This window comes from Galeopterus variegatus, unplaced genomic scaffold (genome assembly GCF_000696425.1).
Source record: "Galeopterus variegatus unplaced genomic scaffold, G_variegatus-3.0.2 Scaffold227, whole genome shotgun sequence".
NCBI classification, from domain to species: domain Eukaryota; kingdom Metazoa; phylum Chordata; class Mammalia; order Dermoptera; family Cynocephalidae; genus Galeopterus; species Galeopterus variegatus.
Window position 1 is genome coordinate 174,726 of NW_007726338.1, and position 12,650 is coordinate 187,375.

The 12,650-nt window shown below is 45.3% G+C and overlaps 1 long non-coding RNA gene across 1 annotated transcript in view; it reads right to left on the reverse strand.

Annotated features, from left to right (window-relative positions):
• Positions 1-6,986, reverse strand: part of LOC103585261 — a 30,962-nt gene extending 23,976 nt beyond the window's left edge. The window contains exons 1-2 of the long non-coding RNA XR_550052.1: positions 6,878-6,986; positions 6,161-6,305 (exon numbers count right to left, since the gene is read on the reverse strand). This is a non-coding gene — a long non-coding RNA (uncharacterized LOC103585261). The remainder of the gene's footprint in view (positions 1-6,160; positions 6,306-6,877) is intronic.
• Between the last annotated feature and the right edge of the window lie 5,664 nt (positions 6,987-12,650).

The window sequence follows — 12,650 nt, forward strand, 5'->3', positions numbered from 1 at the left end:
ATCTATCTATCTATCTATCTATCTATCTATCTATCTATCTATCTATCTATCTATCTATCTATCTATCTATCTATCTATTATGAATATTCATGAGATACAAAGCTGATTGTCAGCCCTTGTGCCCACGATGTGAGGGACAGATACATACTAGCAGCATACCCATTACCACAAATTGCATTTGTACTCTGTGTCCCCCACCCAATTGTCCCCAACCTCCCTCCCCTTCCCCCTTTCCCCAAACTACACTTTGTAGCCCAAGGAACGTTCCCTCCCTCTGCAAGACCACACACTACTGTGATCTTTCTTTCCTTCTTTCTCTCTTAGCTCCCACATATGAGTGAGTACATGAGGTATTTATCCCTCTGTGCTTTGCTTATTTCCCTCAACATAAGTTTCTCCAGGCTCACCCATGTTGTTGCAAATGGGAGTATTTCATTCTTTTTTCTGGCAGAGTAGTATTCCATGGTGTATATATACCACAGTTTCCTTATTCAATCATCCATTGATGGACATTTAGGTTGGTTCCATGTCTTGGCTATTGTAAACAGAGCTGCAAATAACATGGGAGTGCAGGTATCCCTTTGACATGATGATTTCCATTCCTCTGGGTATATACCTAGTGGGATTGCTGGATCACATGGAAGATCTAACTGTAGGTGTTTGAGAAAACTCCATACTGTTTTCCATAGTGGTTGTACTAATTTACAGTCCTGTCAACATTGTAGGAATGTTCCCTTCTCTCCAGACCCTTGCCAGCATTTGTTATTCACCATAATTTTGATTATAGCCAGTTTAACTGGGGTGAGGTAGTATCTCAGTGTAGTTTTAATTTGCAATTCCCTGATGACTAGTGATGTTGAGCATTTTTTCATGTACCTGTTGGCCATTTGTATGTCTTCTTTTGAAAAAATGTCTGTTCAGCTCCTTGCCCATTTTTTAATTGGGTCATTTTTTTTCTCTCTGTATAATTGCTTGAGTTCTTTGTATATTATGGATATTAATCTCTTGTTGGATGCATAGTTAGTAAAAATTTTCTCCTACTCTGTAGGTTGTCATTTCACTCTTGATTTTTTCCTTTTCCATGCAGAAGGTTTTTAGTTTGATATAATCCCATGTGTTTATTTTTTTTCTTTTACTGCTTGTGCTTTTGGGCTCATGTTCATAAAGTCTGTGCCCTGACCTAACTGCTGAAGTGTTTCACCTATATTTTTCCCTTAGTAATTTTATAGTTTTGGGTCTTATAACTAGGTCTTTAATCCATTTTGAGTTGATTTTAGTGTATGGTGAGATGCATATCTAGTTTCATTCTTCTGCATATGGATATCCAGTTTTCCCAGCACCACTTGTTGAAGAGACAGTCTTTTCCCCGATGAAGATTTTTGTTGCCTTTGTCCAATATCAGATGGCTGTAAGCCTGAGGGATGATTTCTGGGTTCTCAGTCCTACTCCACTGGTTTATGTCTATTTTTATATTGATACCATGCTGTTTTGGTTACAGTAGCTCTGTAGTGTAATTTGAAGTGAAGTAGTGTTGTTCCCTGAGCTTTATTTTATTTTTTTGCTCAGGATTGCTTTGACTATTTGGGGCCTTTTGCTGTTCCATATGAAAAGTAAGTTTGTTTTTTCCATTTCTGTGAAGAATGTCATTGGTATTTTGATGGGGATTGCATTGAATCTGTAGATTGCTTTAGGTAGCATAGCCATTTTCACAACACTAATTCTTCCAATCCGAGAGCATGGAATATCTTTCTATCTTTTTGTGTCTTCTTTAATTTCTTAAAGAAGTGGTTTACAGTTCTCATTGTAGATGCCTTTTACCTCTTTGGTTAAATTGATCCCTAGGTATTTTATTTTTTTCATGACAATTGTAAATGGGCTTACTTTATTTCTCTTTCTGTTAATTCATTATTTGAGTATATAAATGCAACTGATTTGGGGGCATTTATTTTGTATCCTGCAATGCTACTTAAGTTATTAACCAGCTCTGGGAGTTTTTTGATAGAGTCTTTAGGTTTTTCTATATATAGTACCATGTCATCTGCAAATAGAGAAAGCATGACTTTGTCTTTTCCAATCTGGATTCCCTTTATTTCTTTCTCTTGCCTGATTGCTTTGGCTAGTACCTCCAGTGCTATGCTAAATAGTTGGGGACAGAGTGGGCATCCTTGTCTTGTTCCCGTTCTTAAGGGAAAGGCCCTCAGTTTTTCCCCATTCAGGATGAGACTGCTGGTGGGCTTGTCATAGACGGCCTTTACCATGTTGAGATATTTTCCTTCTATACCTAATTTGTTGAGGGTCTTTATCATAAAGCAATGCTGAATTTTGTGAAATGCTTTTTCAGCATCTATTGAGATAATCATATGGTCTTTGTCCTTGAGTTTGTTAATATGCTGTATCACATTTATTGACTTTCATATGTCGAACCGCCTTTGCATCCCTGAGATAAATCTTATTTAATCCTACCATATATTTTAAAAAATATGTTGCTGTATTCTGATTGCTAATATTTTGTTGAGGATTTTTGCATCTAGGTTCATCAAGGATATTGGCCTGTGATTTTCTTTTTTGTGTATGTCTTTATCTGGTTTTGGTATCAGACTTATATTGGCCTCATAGATGAGTTTGGGAGAGTAGTTTTTGTTTCAATTGTTTGGAATAGTTTGAGAAGAATTGGTATTAACTCCTCTTTAAAAGTTTGATAGAATTCAGCTGTAAAACCACCTGGCCACAGACTTTTCTTTGTTGGAAGATTGCTAATTACCACTTCAATCTCATTGCTTGTTACTGGTCCATTCAGGTTTTGTATCTCTTCTTGGCTCAGTCTTGGTAGTTTGTATGTGTCTAGAAAGTTATCCATATCTTCCAGATTTTTCATATTTGTTGTCATACAGTTGTTTATAATAGTCTCTAACCATTCTTTGTATTTCTGTGGTATCAGTTGTAATGTCTCCCAAAATTTCTGATATTTGTTATTTGGGTCTTCTCTCTTCTTCTTCTTCTTCTTCTTCTTTTTTTTTGTTAGCCTAGCTAATGGTTTGTCTATTATATTTATCTTCTCAAAAAACCAACTTTTTGTTATGTTGATCTTTACTATTGTTTTTTGGGCCTCTATTTCATTTAGTTCTGCTCTGATCTTAATTATTTCTTTACATCTACTACCTTTAAGTTTGGATTGTTGTTGTTTTTCAAGTTCTTTGAGGCATAGTGTTAGGTCGCTTATTTGACGTCTTTCCATTCTTTTGATGTAAGCATTTATTGCAGTAAATTTGCCTCTTAGTACTGCTTTTGCAGTATCCCACAGGTGTTGGTATGATGTATCTTTATTTTCATTATTTTCTAGAAATTTTTAAATTTCCTGCTTAATTTCTTCTTGGACCCATAGGTCATTCAGGAGCCTATTATTTAGTTTCCATGTATTTGTATAGTTTCCAGAGTTTTGCTTATTATTAATTTCCAATTTTAGTCCATTGTGGTCTGAAAAGATACTTGGAATGATTTCAATTTTAAAAAATTGGCTGAGACTAGATTTGTGACCTAATATGTGGTTTATCCTGGTGAATGTTCCATGAGCTGATGAGAAGAAAGTATATTCTTTAGTTGTTGGGTGAAATGTTCTGTGTATATCTGCCAAGTCCAGTTGGTCTAAGGTGTAGATTAAATCCTGTGTCTCTTTGTTGACTTGTTGCCTGGAAGACCTGTCCCATACTGAGAAAGGGGTGTTCAGATCACCCACTGTTAATATATTAGGTCCTATTTCTTTCTTTAGGTCTGAGTGTTTGCTTTATATATCTGGGTGCTCTAGTATTGGGTGCATACATGTTTATGATTGTTATGTCTTCTAGCTGGACAGATCCCTTTGACATTATATAGTGGCCTTCTTTGTCTTCTTTTTATGTTTTTTTGGTTTAAAGTCTATTTTGTCCGATATAAGGCATAGAGCTAGGGCTTTGTCTGGAGCTCAGAGACCCCTTGAGCCCATTCACAAACCCTTCACATGCAGGTCTATGTGCTAAGTAACTGGGGAAAAGGTCTTCGGAGTTGGCTGAAGAATAGTCTTTATTCAGCACACACACATCTAGGAGCTAGGCAGTACAAAGGAGAAACTCAGAAACTCAACTGCTACCAGCAAAGTCCATGGAAAACTGAGCAGCTGCCAGCAGAGTAAACAGGTTCTCTTCTTAGATGCAAGCTCTCTGTGAGCCAGCTCTGCTTCACAAATTCAAGAACACACAATAGCAACAACACTAAAAAGATACATTGGTGCACATGTGCATTAACTTCACCCACACACAACTTGTCTACAAGAAATGTGCTGCATGACTCCCAACCAGACCTGAGCTGGGGGAGCCTGACTAAATTATCCTATTTTCCCCACATAAGGACAGCTACTCCTGCTCATTTTTGGTTTCCATTTGCATGGTATATCTTTTTCCATCTCTTCACTTTTAGTCTATGTGTGTCTCTACAGGTGAGGTGGGTCTCTTGGAGACAGCATATACATGGGTCTAGCTGTTTAATCCAATCAGTCAGTCCATGTCTTTTGAATGGGGAGTTTAGTCCATTCACAGGGTAGTTATTGACAAGTGTTTCTTAATTCCTGTCATTTAATTACTTCTTGTTTAGATGGTTTAAATATCTTTTGATCATTATTTCCCCTTTTATTTCTCTTCTTCGATGTTAGCTTGAAATTTAAGGTGAGATGATTTAGCTTCTCTCTCTTTCTCACTGGCATTTTTATTTTAACAGTGGGATTTGCTCTTTCTTGTGTATTTGTGGTAGTGTTCACCATTATTCAGATTCCAGATGAATGACTCCCTTGAGAATTTCTTGCAGGGCTTGTCTTGTGGTGGTGAACTCCCACAACTTTTGTTTTTCTGGGAAATACACTTTTCCTTCCTCATTTCTGAAGGAGAGCCTTGCTGGGTAAAGAATTCTTGGCTGGCAATTTTTTCTTTTAGTATTTTGAATATATCATTCTACTTTTTTCTGGCCTGTAGGGTTTCAGTTGAGAAGTCTGCTGTTAGTCTGATGGGGGTTCCCCTATAAACGACCTGATGATTTTCTCTTGCTGCTTGCAGAATTCTCTCTTCATCTTTGAGCTTTGAAAATTTGACTATAATGTGTCTTAGGGAGGATCTTATTGGATTGAATCTGTTTGGGGACCTTTGAGTTTACTGGATCTGAAGGTCTGTATCTCGCCCTACACCTGGAAAGTTTTTTGTTACTATTTCCTTGAATAGGTTTTCAATACCTTTTCCTTTCTCCTCCCCTTCTGGAATACCCACAATTCAGATGTTAAGAGCACTTGAGGTTGTCTGCTATCTCTCTTAGATTTTCCTAATTATTTTTAATTCTTTTACACTTTTTTTGGTCTGCCTGAGTTGTTTCAAAAAGACCATCTCCAAGCTCTGAAATCCTTTCTTCTCCTTGCTCTATCTACCCTGCTCTTCAAGCTCTCAGTTGTTTTTTTTGTTGTTGTTTGTTTGTTTTACTTCACTGAATGAATCTTTCATTTCTAGAGTTCTGCTATACTCTTTTTTAAGCTGTCAATGTCTTTGGAGATTTCCTCCTTCATTTTCTGGATATTTTCTCTTGTTCCATTGTGTTCTCTAATTGAGTCTTCCTTTATTTCTTCAAGTTTTCTTAAGATCATTGCTCAGAATTCTTTTTCAGATATTTCTACGATTCCCTTTTCCTTGGAGTCTGACATTAGAGCATTACTGTATTCTTTCAGTGGTGTCATTTCTTCTTGTTTATTTGCAGTTCAAAGTACTTTTTCACTGACGTCTGGTTATTTGGTAGAGGATTTCCTTCTTCTACTACACTGAGGTTGGCTGTGGACTGGCCCTGGTTGTTACTGTGGTGGTGAATATTCTTTGCTTGACAGTAGGTGGTGGTTATATTAAACCACCTTGGGTCCTGTTCCAGGATCTGTGGTTGTAGAATGAGCCCCCAGCACAATGCAGTTCTCCTGGGCTCACCTCAGCAGGTTGGGCTGCATGGGCTGGCATCCCCCTCTGGGTCCAAGGAGTGGGGATGGGTTGCCTCTGCCATGCAGATCTGCTGGGCTAACCTCAGTGGGTCAGGCTCATGGGCTTACACTCCCCTCGGGGTCCAAAGAGTCCAAACCAGTGTGTCTTGAAGAAGGTTGAGTACTTACCATCAAGAATGATCCAGCAGCGGCAAGAAAACCTTATGCTGTGCATGTCCAGATACCCATTGCCATCTCCAGGTATCTTAGGATGGGAAGATCTTTCCTGGAAATGGAAGCAGGGCACCTGGCATTCACTCCACTGCCACACCACCTGGGAAGTATAGAGGAGACATGACATGCTTGAGCAAGGCAGCAGTGTACACAGGACCCCAAGGCAAGGGCAGATGACCTCCTGTGAGACAGCTTCCATCTACCTTTCACTGGCTTCACCTGCTACAGGCCATGAGCAGCCATGTTGAAAGACTATGATGCAAATGCACATCCACCCTGAGAGCTCACCAGCCTTACCCCGCCTGCATGCTCCCCAGCTCCTACCAGCTGAACACTCCTTTGTGTGGCTGCCAGTCACATCCTCAGGCAGTGGCCACTCAAGCAGCATATTTCCTGCCCCACGCACCCACTTGAGGGATCCCATTGCCCACAAAACAGATGTCCTGGGTGGTGAACCAGGTGGGAACCACTGGAAGCTGACCCCTCTCCTACAGTGCTCACTAGAGGCAATGTGCTGGACCTCAGTTCCGATGAGAACGACGGTAGTGAGTTTTCACTCATTTTGTTCAGCTTTCCAAGGAATGCTTATTTGGGGAGTCATCATCGATCCACGCACATAGTTCCTTGCTGGAAATTAGCAAAACTAGTGTGACTTGAAAAGGGAGTGCTTACCGTCCTGAGCAATCCAGCATGTCCAGAGACCTCTTGCCATCTCCGGGGATCTTAGGATGGGAACATCTTCCCTGGAACTGGAAGCAGCACACCTGGCATTCACTCCACTGCCACACCATCTGGGAAGTACAAAAGAGACATGACTTGCTTGAGCAAGGCAGCCAGGTACACAGGTTCCCAAGGCAAGGGCATCTGACCTCCTGGGGGACAGTTCCATCTGCCTTTTATTGGCTTCAACTGCTACAGGGCATGGGCACGTGGATACCTAGGCATGCATGTGGTGGGCACAGAGGCACCTAGACTGTGTCATCACAACCAGGAGCATGCAAGTTGAATAATTCTCTCACTCCCTGCTCCCAGGACCTACAATGCTGCTCCACAAAGGCTTTGGTGCCAGCATGGATCATGATGACATGCCTCTGACCTCCACTGGGTGAACTGAGCCAGAAACCTCTGCCTCACAGCCACAGCTCTGTGTGGGAGCCCAACAAGCCATTCCACCTCTTCTACCTCAGAAAGCACTGGCTATGGAAGCCTTCCCAACTGCCTGGCACTCTGGTGAATGCCAAAACCTGCCACAAAACCTGCATTGCCCCATCAATTGGGAGACATGTAGGACATCACACACAGGGAAGGAGCCACCCACTCCAGTGCCAAAACATTGCTCAGAACACTGCCATCTCATCAGCCCTTTCTCTACAGCCCTACACTCAGCCAAAGAACACGCTACTGCCATATGGATATTTCTGTGGGGACATTCTGTGGTCCAATGCTTCCTGCACAACAGGCACTTTCCATGTGGCCTTGTACCAGCAGAGACACTCGATGCTCTGCCCTCACAGGCACATTGGAATTAAGATTCTCACTTGAACTCGCAGGCTTCCTCATGGGTTGGAACACCAGGACACAAAGGAGAGGAAGAGTCACTCAATCCCACATGAAATCTCACTCTATAAGTGGAAGAACACCAGGAAATGGGGGCATTGGGCCTATGAACACAGCCTCAGAGACAAAGAGGCATCCATGGGCTCTGCTGGGAAACACATTTCTTTCCCTCACCAATGAAAATAGAAAAGGAACAACCACGGGAAGCTGACATGTGCCCTCACTGTCCATTACCATGTGTGGGTGGCCATCCTGGGCCAAAGGTGGCTCAAAGACCCCATGGACAACTCGATGCCACACAAGGTCCAAGATAGGGACTGAACAGATAACAAGGACACCTGCCCAATGCCCTCGCCCATGCATATGGTGTCACCTGCCCATTTGACTCGCTCTAGGAACACATGGTATTTCCCACAGGCACACAAACAACACCTCAGACAGACCTAAGAAGCTTCGCTCAACAACCCACATGGAAGGGCACTGAGTCAATGAATGTATGGCTCTCTCTCCTACCTGTCCATAGTGGCCCTTGCTGGCCATGGCCATTAAATTGCAAATGCTATGCCTGTCAACTTACAAGTGCAAACTGAAAACATTCTCCATGCTTCTCTCAGGAAGGAACATCGGTGCAGCCACGTCCCACTGACTTAGTGCCACTGCTCCCACCCAATCACCATGGGTACTCCAATCACCTCCACCAAGGATGAGGAAAACCCCCAGCCCTGGCACCCACTTCCACCCCTTCTGCCCTGTCACTGTTGGCACCCACCCATCCTCCACTAACACAAATACAACTACAACATCTTGTGTAAAGATTCGGCCCTATGTGCCCATCAGCAAACCGAGCAAATGGCTACTCCGAAGGCACAGGCCACGAGCAGCCATGCTCAAGGACTACGATGCAAACGCACATCCATGCTGAGAGCTCACCCACCCTACCCCACCTGCGCACTTCCTAGCTCCTACCAGCTGAATACCACTTTGAATGGCCACCAGTCATGTCCCCAGACAGCAGCCACTCAAGCAATGTATTTCCTGTCCGTACACAGACAGGCAAGGGATTCTGTTGCCTACAAAACAGGAAACTTTTAATTCTGAATGCCCTGGGTGGTAGACCAGGTGGCAACTACTGGAAGGGGGTGCCCCCCTCTCCTACAGTGCTCACTAGAGGCAATGTGCTGGACCTCAGTTCCGATGAGAACGACGGTAGTGAGTTTTCACTCATTTTGTTCAGCTTTCCAAGGAATGCTTATTTGGGGAGTCATCATCGATCCACGCACATAGTTCCTTGCTGGAAATTAGCAAAACCAGTGTGACTTGAAAAAGGAGCACTTGCCATCCTGCACAATCCAGCAGTCGCAGAGAAACACACACCACACATGTCTGGGAACCTCCTGCCATCTCCGGGGATCTTAGGATGGGAACATCTTCCCTGGAACTGGAAGCAGCACACCTGGAATTCACTCCACTGTCACGCCACCTGGGAAGTACAAAGGAGACATGACTTGCTTGAGCAAGGCAGCCAGGTACACAGGTTCCCAAGGCAAGGACATCTGACCTCCTGGGGGACAGCTTCCAACTGCCTTTCATTGGCCTCACCTGCTACAGGGTGCAGGCACTTGGGTACCTAGGCATGCATGTGGTGGGCAAACAGACACCTAGACTGTATTATTGCACCAAGAAGCCTGCAGGTTGAATGACTCTCAACTACCTACTCTCAAGACTTGCAATGCTGCTCCAGGAAGGCTTTGGTGCCTGCAAGGATCACGATGACAGAACTCTGACCTCCACTGAGAAAGAGATGAGTAACAAACCTCTGCCTCACAGCCACAGCTCTGTGGGGGAGCCCAACAAGCCATTCCACCCCCTCTACCTCAGAAAGAACTGGCTGTGGAAGCCTTCCCTACTGACCGGGACTCTGGTGAATGCCAAAACCTGCCACAACACCTGCGTTGCCCCATCAAGTGGGAGACCTGTGGGATACAAGACACAGGGAAGGAGCCACCCACTCCAGTGCCAAAACATGATTCAGAAAACTGCTATCTCATCAGCCATTTCTCCAAAGCCCTATGCTTGGCCAAAGGAACATGCTACTGCCATTGGGACATATCACTGGGGACACTCTGTGGCCAAAAGCTTCCTGCACAACAGGCACTTTCCATGTGGCCTTGTACCAGCAGAGACCCTTAATGCCCTGCCCTCACAGGCACATTGAAATTAAGATTCTCACTTGAATGTGCAGGCTTCCTCATGGGTTGGAACACCAGGACACAAAGGAGAGGAAGAGTCACTGAATCCCATATGAAACCTCACTCTATGAGTGGAAGAACACCAGGAAATGGGGGGCCTTGGGCCTACAAACACAGCCTCAGAGACAAAGAGGCATCCATGGGCTCTGCTGGGAAACACATTTCCTTCCCTCACCAATGAAAATAGTAAAGGAACAACCACGGGAAGCTGACATGTGCCCTCACTATCCACTACCATGTGTGGGTGGAAATTCTGGGCCAAAGGTGGCTCAAAGACCCTATGGACAACTCAATGCCTCACAAGGTCCAACACAGGGACCAACTGGATAAAAAGGACCCCTGCCCAGTGCCTTTGCCTGTGCATATGGTGTCACCTTCCCACTTGACTAACTCTAAGAACACATTGCACTTTACACGAGCATGCACACAAAAGCTCGGGTGGACTCCAGAAGCTTCACTTGATGACCCACACATAAGGGCACCGAGTCAGTGAATGTGTGGCTCTCTCTCCTACTCACCCACAGTGGCCATCACTGGCAATGGCTATTAAATTACAAACATTACACCTGTCGACCTACAAGTGCAAGCGGAAAACTTTCTCCACACATCCTCAAAAAGGAACATCCGTGGACCATCCCCCAGTGACTGAGTCCCACTGCTCCTGCCCAATCACCACAAGCACTGCAATGACCTCCACCAAGGATGAGGAAACCTCACCAGCCACAGAACCTGCTTCCACCTCTTCTGCTCTATCACCATTGGCACCCACCTATCCTCTGCCAACACAAATCCAAATAAAACATCTGGCATGAAGGCTCAGCACTATGTGCCCAAGAGGAAATTGAACAAAGGGCTACCCCAAAGGCACAGGCCACAAGCAGCCATGATGAAGGATAACGAAGCAAATGCACATAAATGCTGACAGTTCACCCACCCTGCACCGCCAGCAGAGTAACCACCTCCAAGAAACTGAATACAACATTCTCTGGCTGCCAGTCATGTCTGTCCTCTGCTAAAACAAATCCAACTACAATATCGGGCATAAAGTATCGGCACTAAGTGCCCAAGAGCAAACTGAACAAACAGATACCCTGAAGGCACAAGCCACAAGCAGCCATGATGAAGGACAATGAAGCAAATGCACATAAATGCTGAGAATTCACCCACCCTGGAACGCCAGCAGAGTAGCCACATCCAACAAATTGAATGCATCTTTCCATGGCCAACAGTGATGTCCACAAGAGTGGACACTCACATAACAGAAATAAAAGCCTTACACATACACATGAGAAATCCTGTACCCTACAAAACAGGAGACTATCAATTCCAGATAACCTGCGTCGAAGACCAGAAGCGAATCACAGGAAGACAACCTCATCTCATAAACTGACTAGTAGACACAAGATGCTGGAACTTACTTCCATTGCCAAAGATGGTAGTGAATTTTCACTCATTTTCTTCAGCTTTTCCAAGGAATGTTTTACGGGGGAGTCATCATCGATCCAAGTACATTTGAGGCCACCGGATGGTGGGAAACGCACGCGGGGCAGTGGGCGAGACAATGGCCTCAGATGCCTCCGGCGCCCTGGAGAACCCAGGGCCGAACCACTAAGCAGCAGCAACACTAAGTCAAAAGGAGCGGTGCACCTGGGCATGCCACGGGTGGCCTGTGGAGAAGTAGGACCTCGCAGGCCGGTGAAACCATAAAGAACCCATGAGCATGCTGGGCAAAAAAAAGCTTACCGTCCTCAGCGGTCCTCCAGCCTCGGGCGCCCCAACGGCCGCACGGATTCCAGGACTGCCAATCGCCTCCGGTCCTCTGGGGAAACCCAGGTCTTCCGTCCTTCCCAGCAGACGGCATCCCTACCAGGGCAACTCCCCCTGAGAAGTGCAGAGAGAGATCACATGCACGCTTGAGAAAAGGGTCCAGGGGGACACAGGTCAAATCCTTCACTGCCAATGCGTCCCGACGGGTTAAGTCTCGCATCTGCTTCCCCTCTACTCGCACTAGATCTCTTCATCTCACTCAACGTGTGTCCCTCCGGCCAGATCCCTGTGCAGCACGTGGGTGACTCATGTCCGTGCGTGCTTGTGCCTCTCTTCCTAGGGTGCACGTGTGGTGGCATGCCACGGGTGGCCTGTGGAGAAGTAGGACCTCGCAGGCCGGTGAAACCATAAAGAACCCATGAGCATGCTGGGCAAAAAAAAGCTTACCGTCCTCAGCGGTCCTCCAGCCTCGGGCGCCCCAACGGCCGCACGGATTCCAGGACTGCCAATCGCCTCCGGTCCTCGGGGCAAACACAGGTCTTCCTTCCTTCCCAGCAGACGGCATCCCTACCAGGGCAACTCCCCCTGAGAAGTGCAGAGAGAGATCACATGCACGCTTGAGAAAAGGGTCCAGGGGGACACAGGTCAAATCCTTCACTGCCAATGCGTCCCGACGGGTTAAGTCTCGCATCTGCTTCCCCTCTACTCGCACTAGATCTCTTCATCTCATTCAACGTGTGTCCCTCCGGCCAGATCCCTGTGCAGCACATGGGTGACTCGGGTCCGTGCGTGCTTGTGCCTCTCTTCCTACGGTGCACGTGTGGACCTCTACTACACCTTCACGAGCCCCTCGGTCACTGTGGACGGCTCCC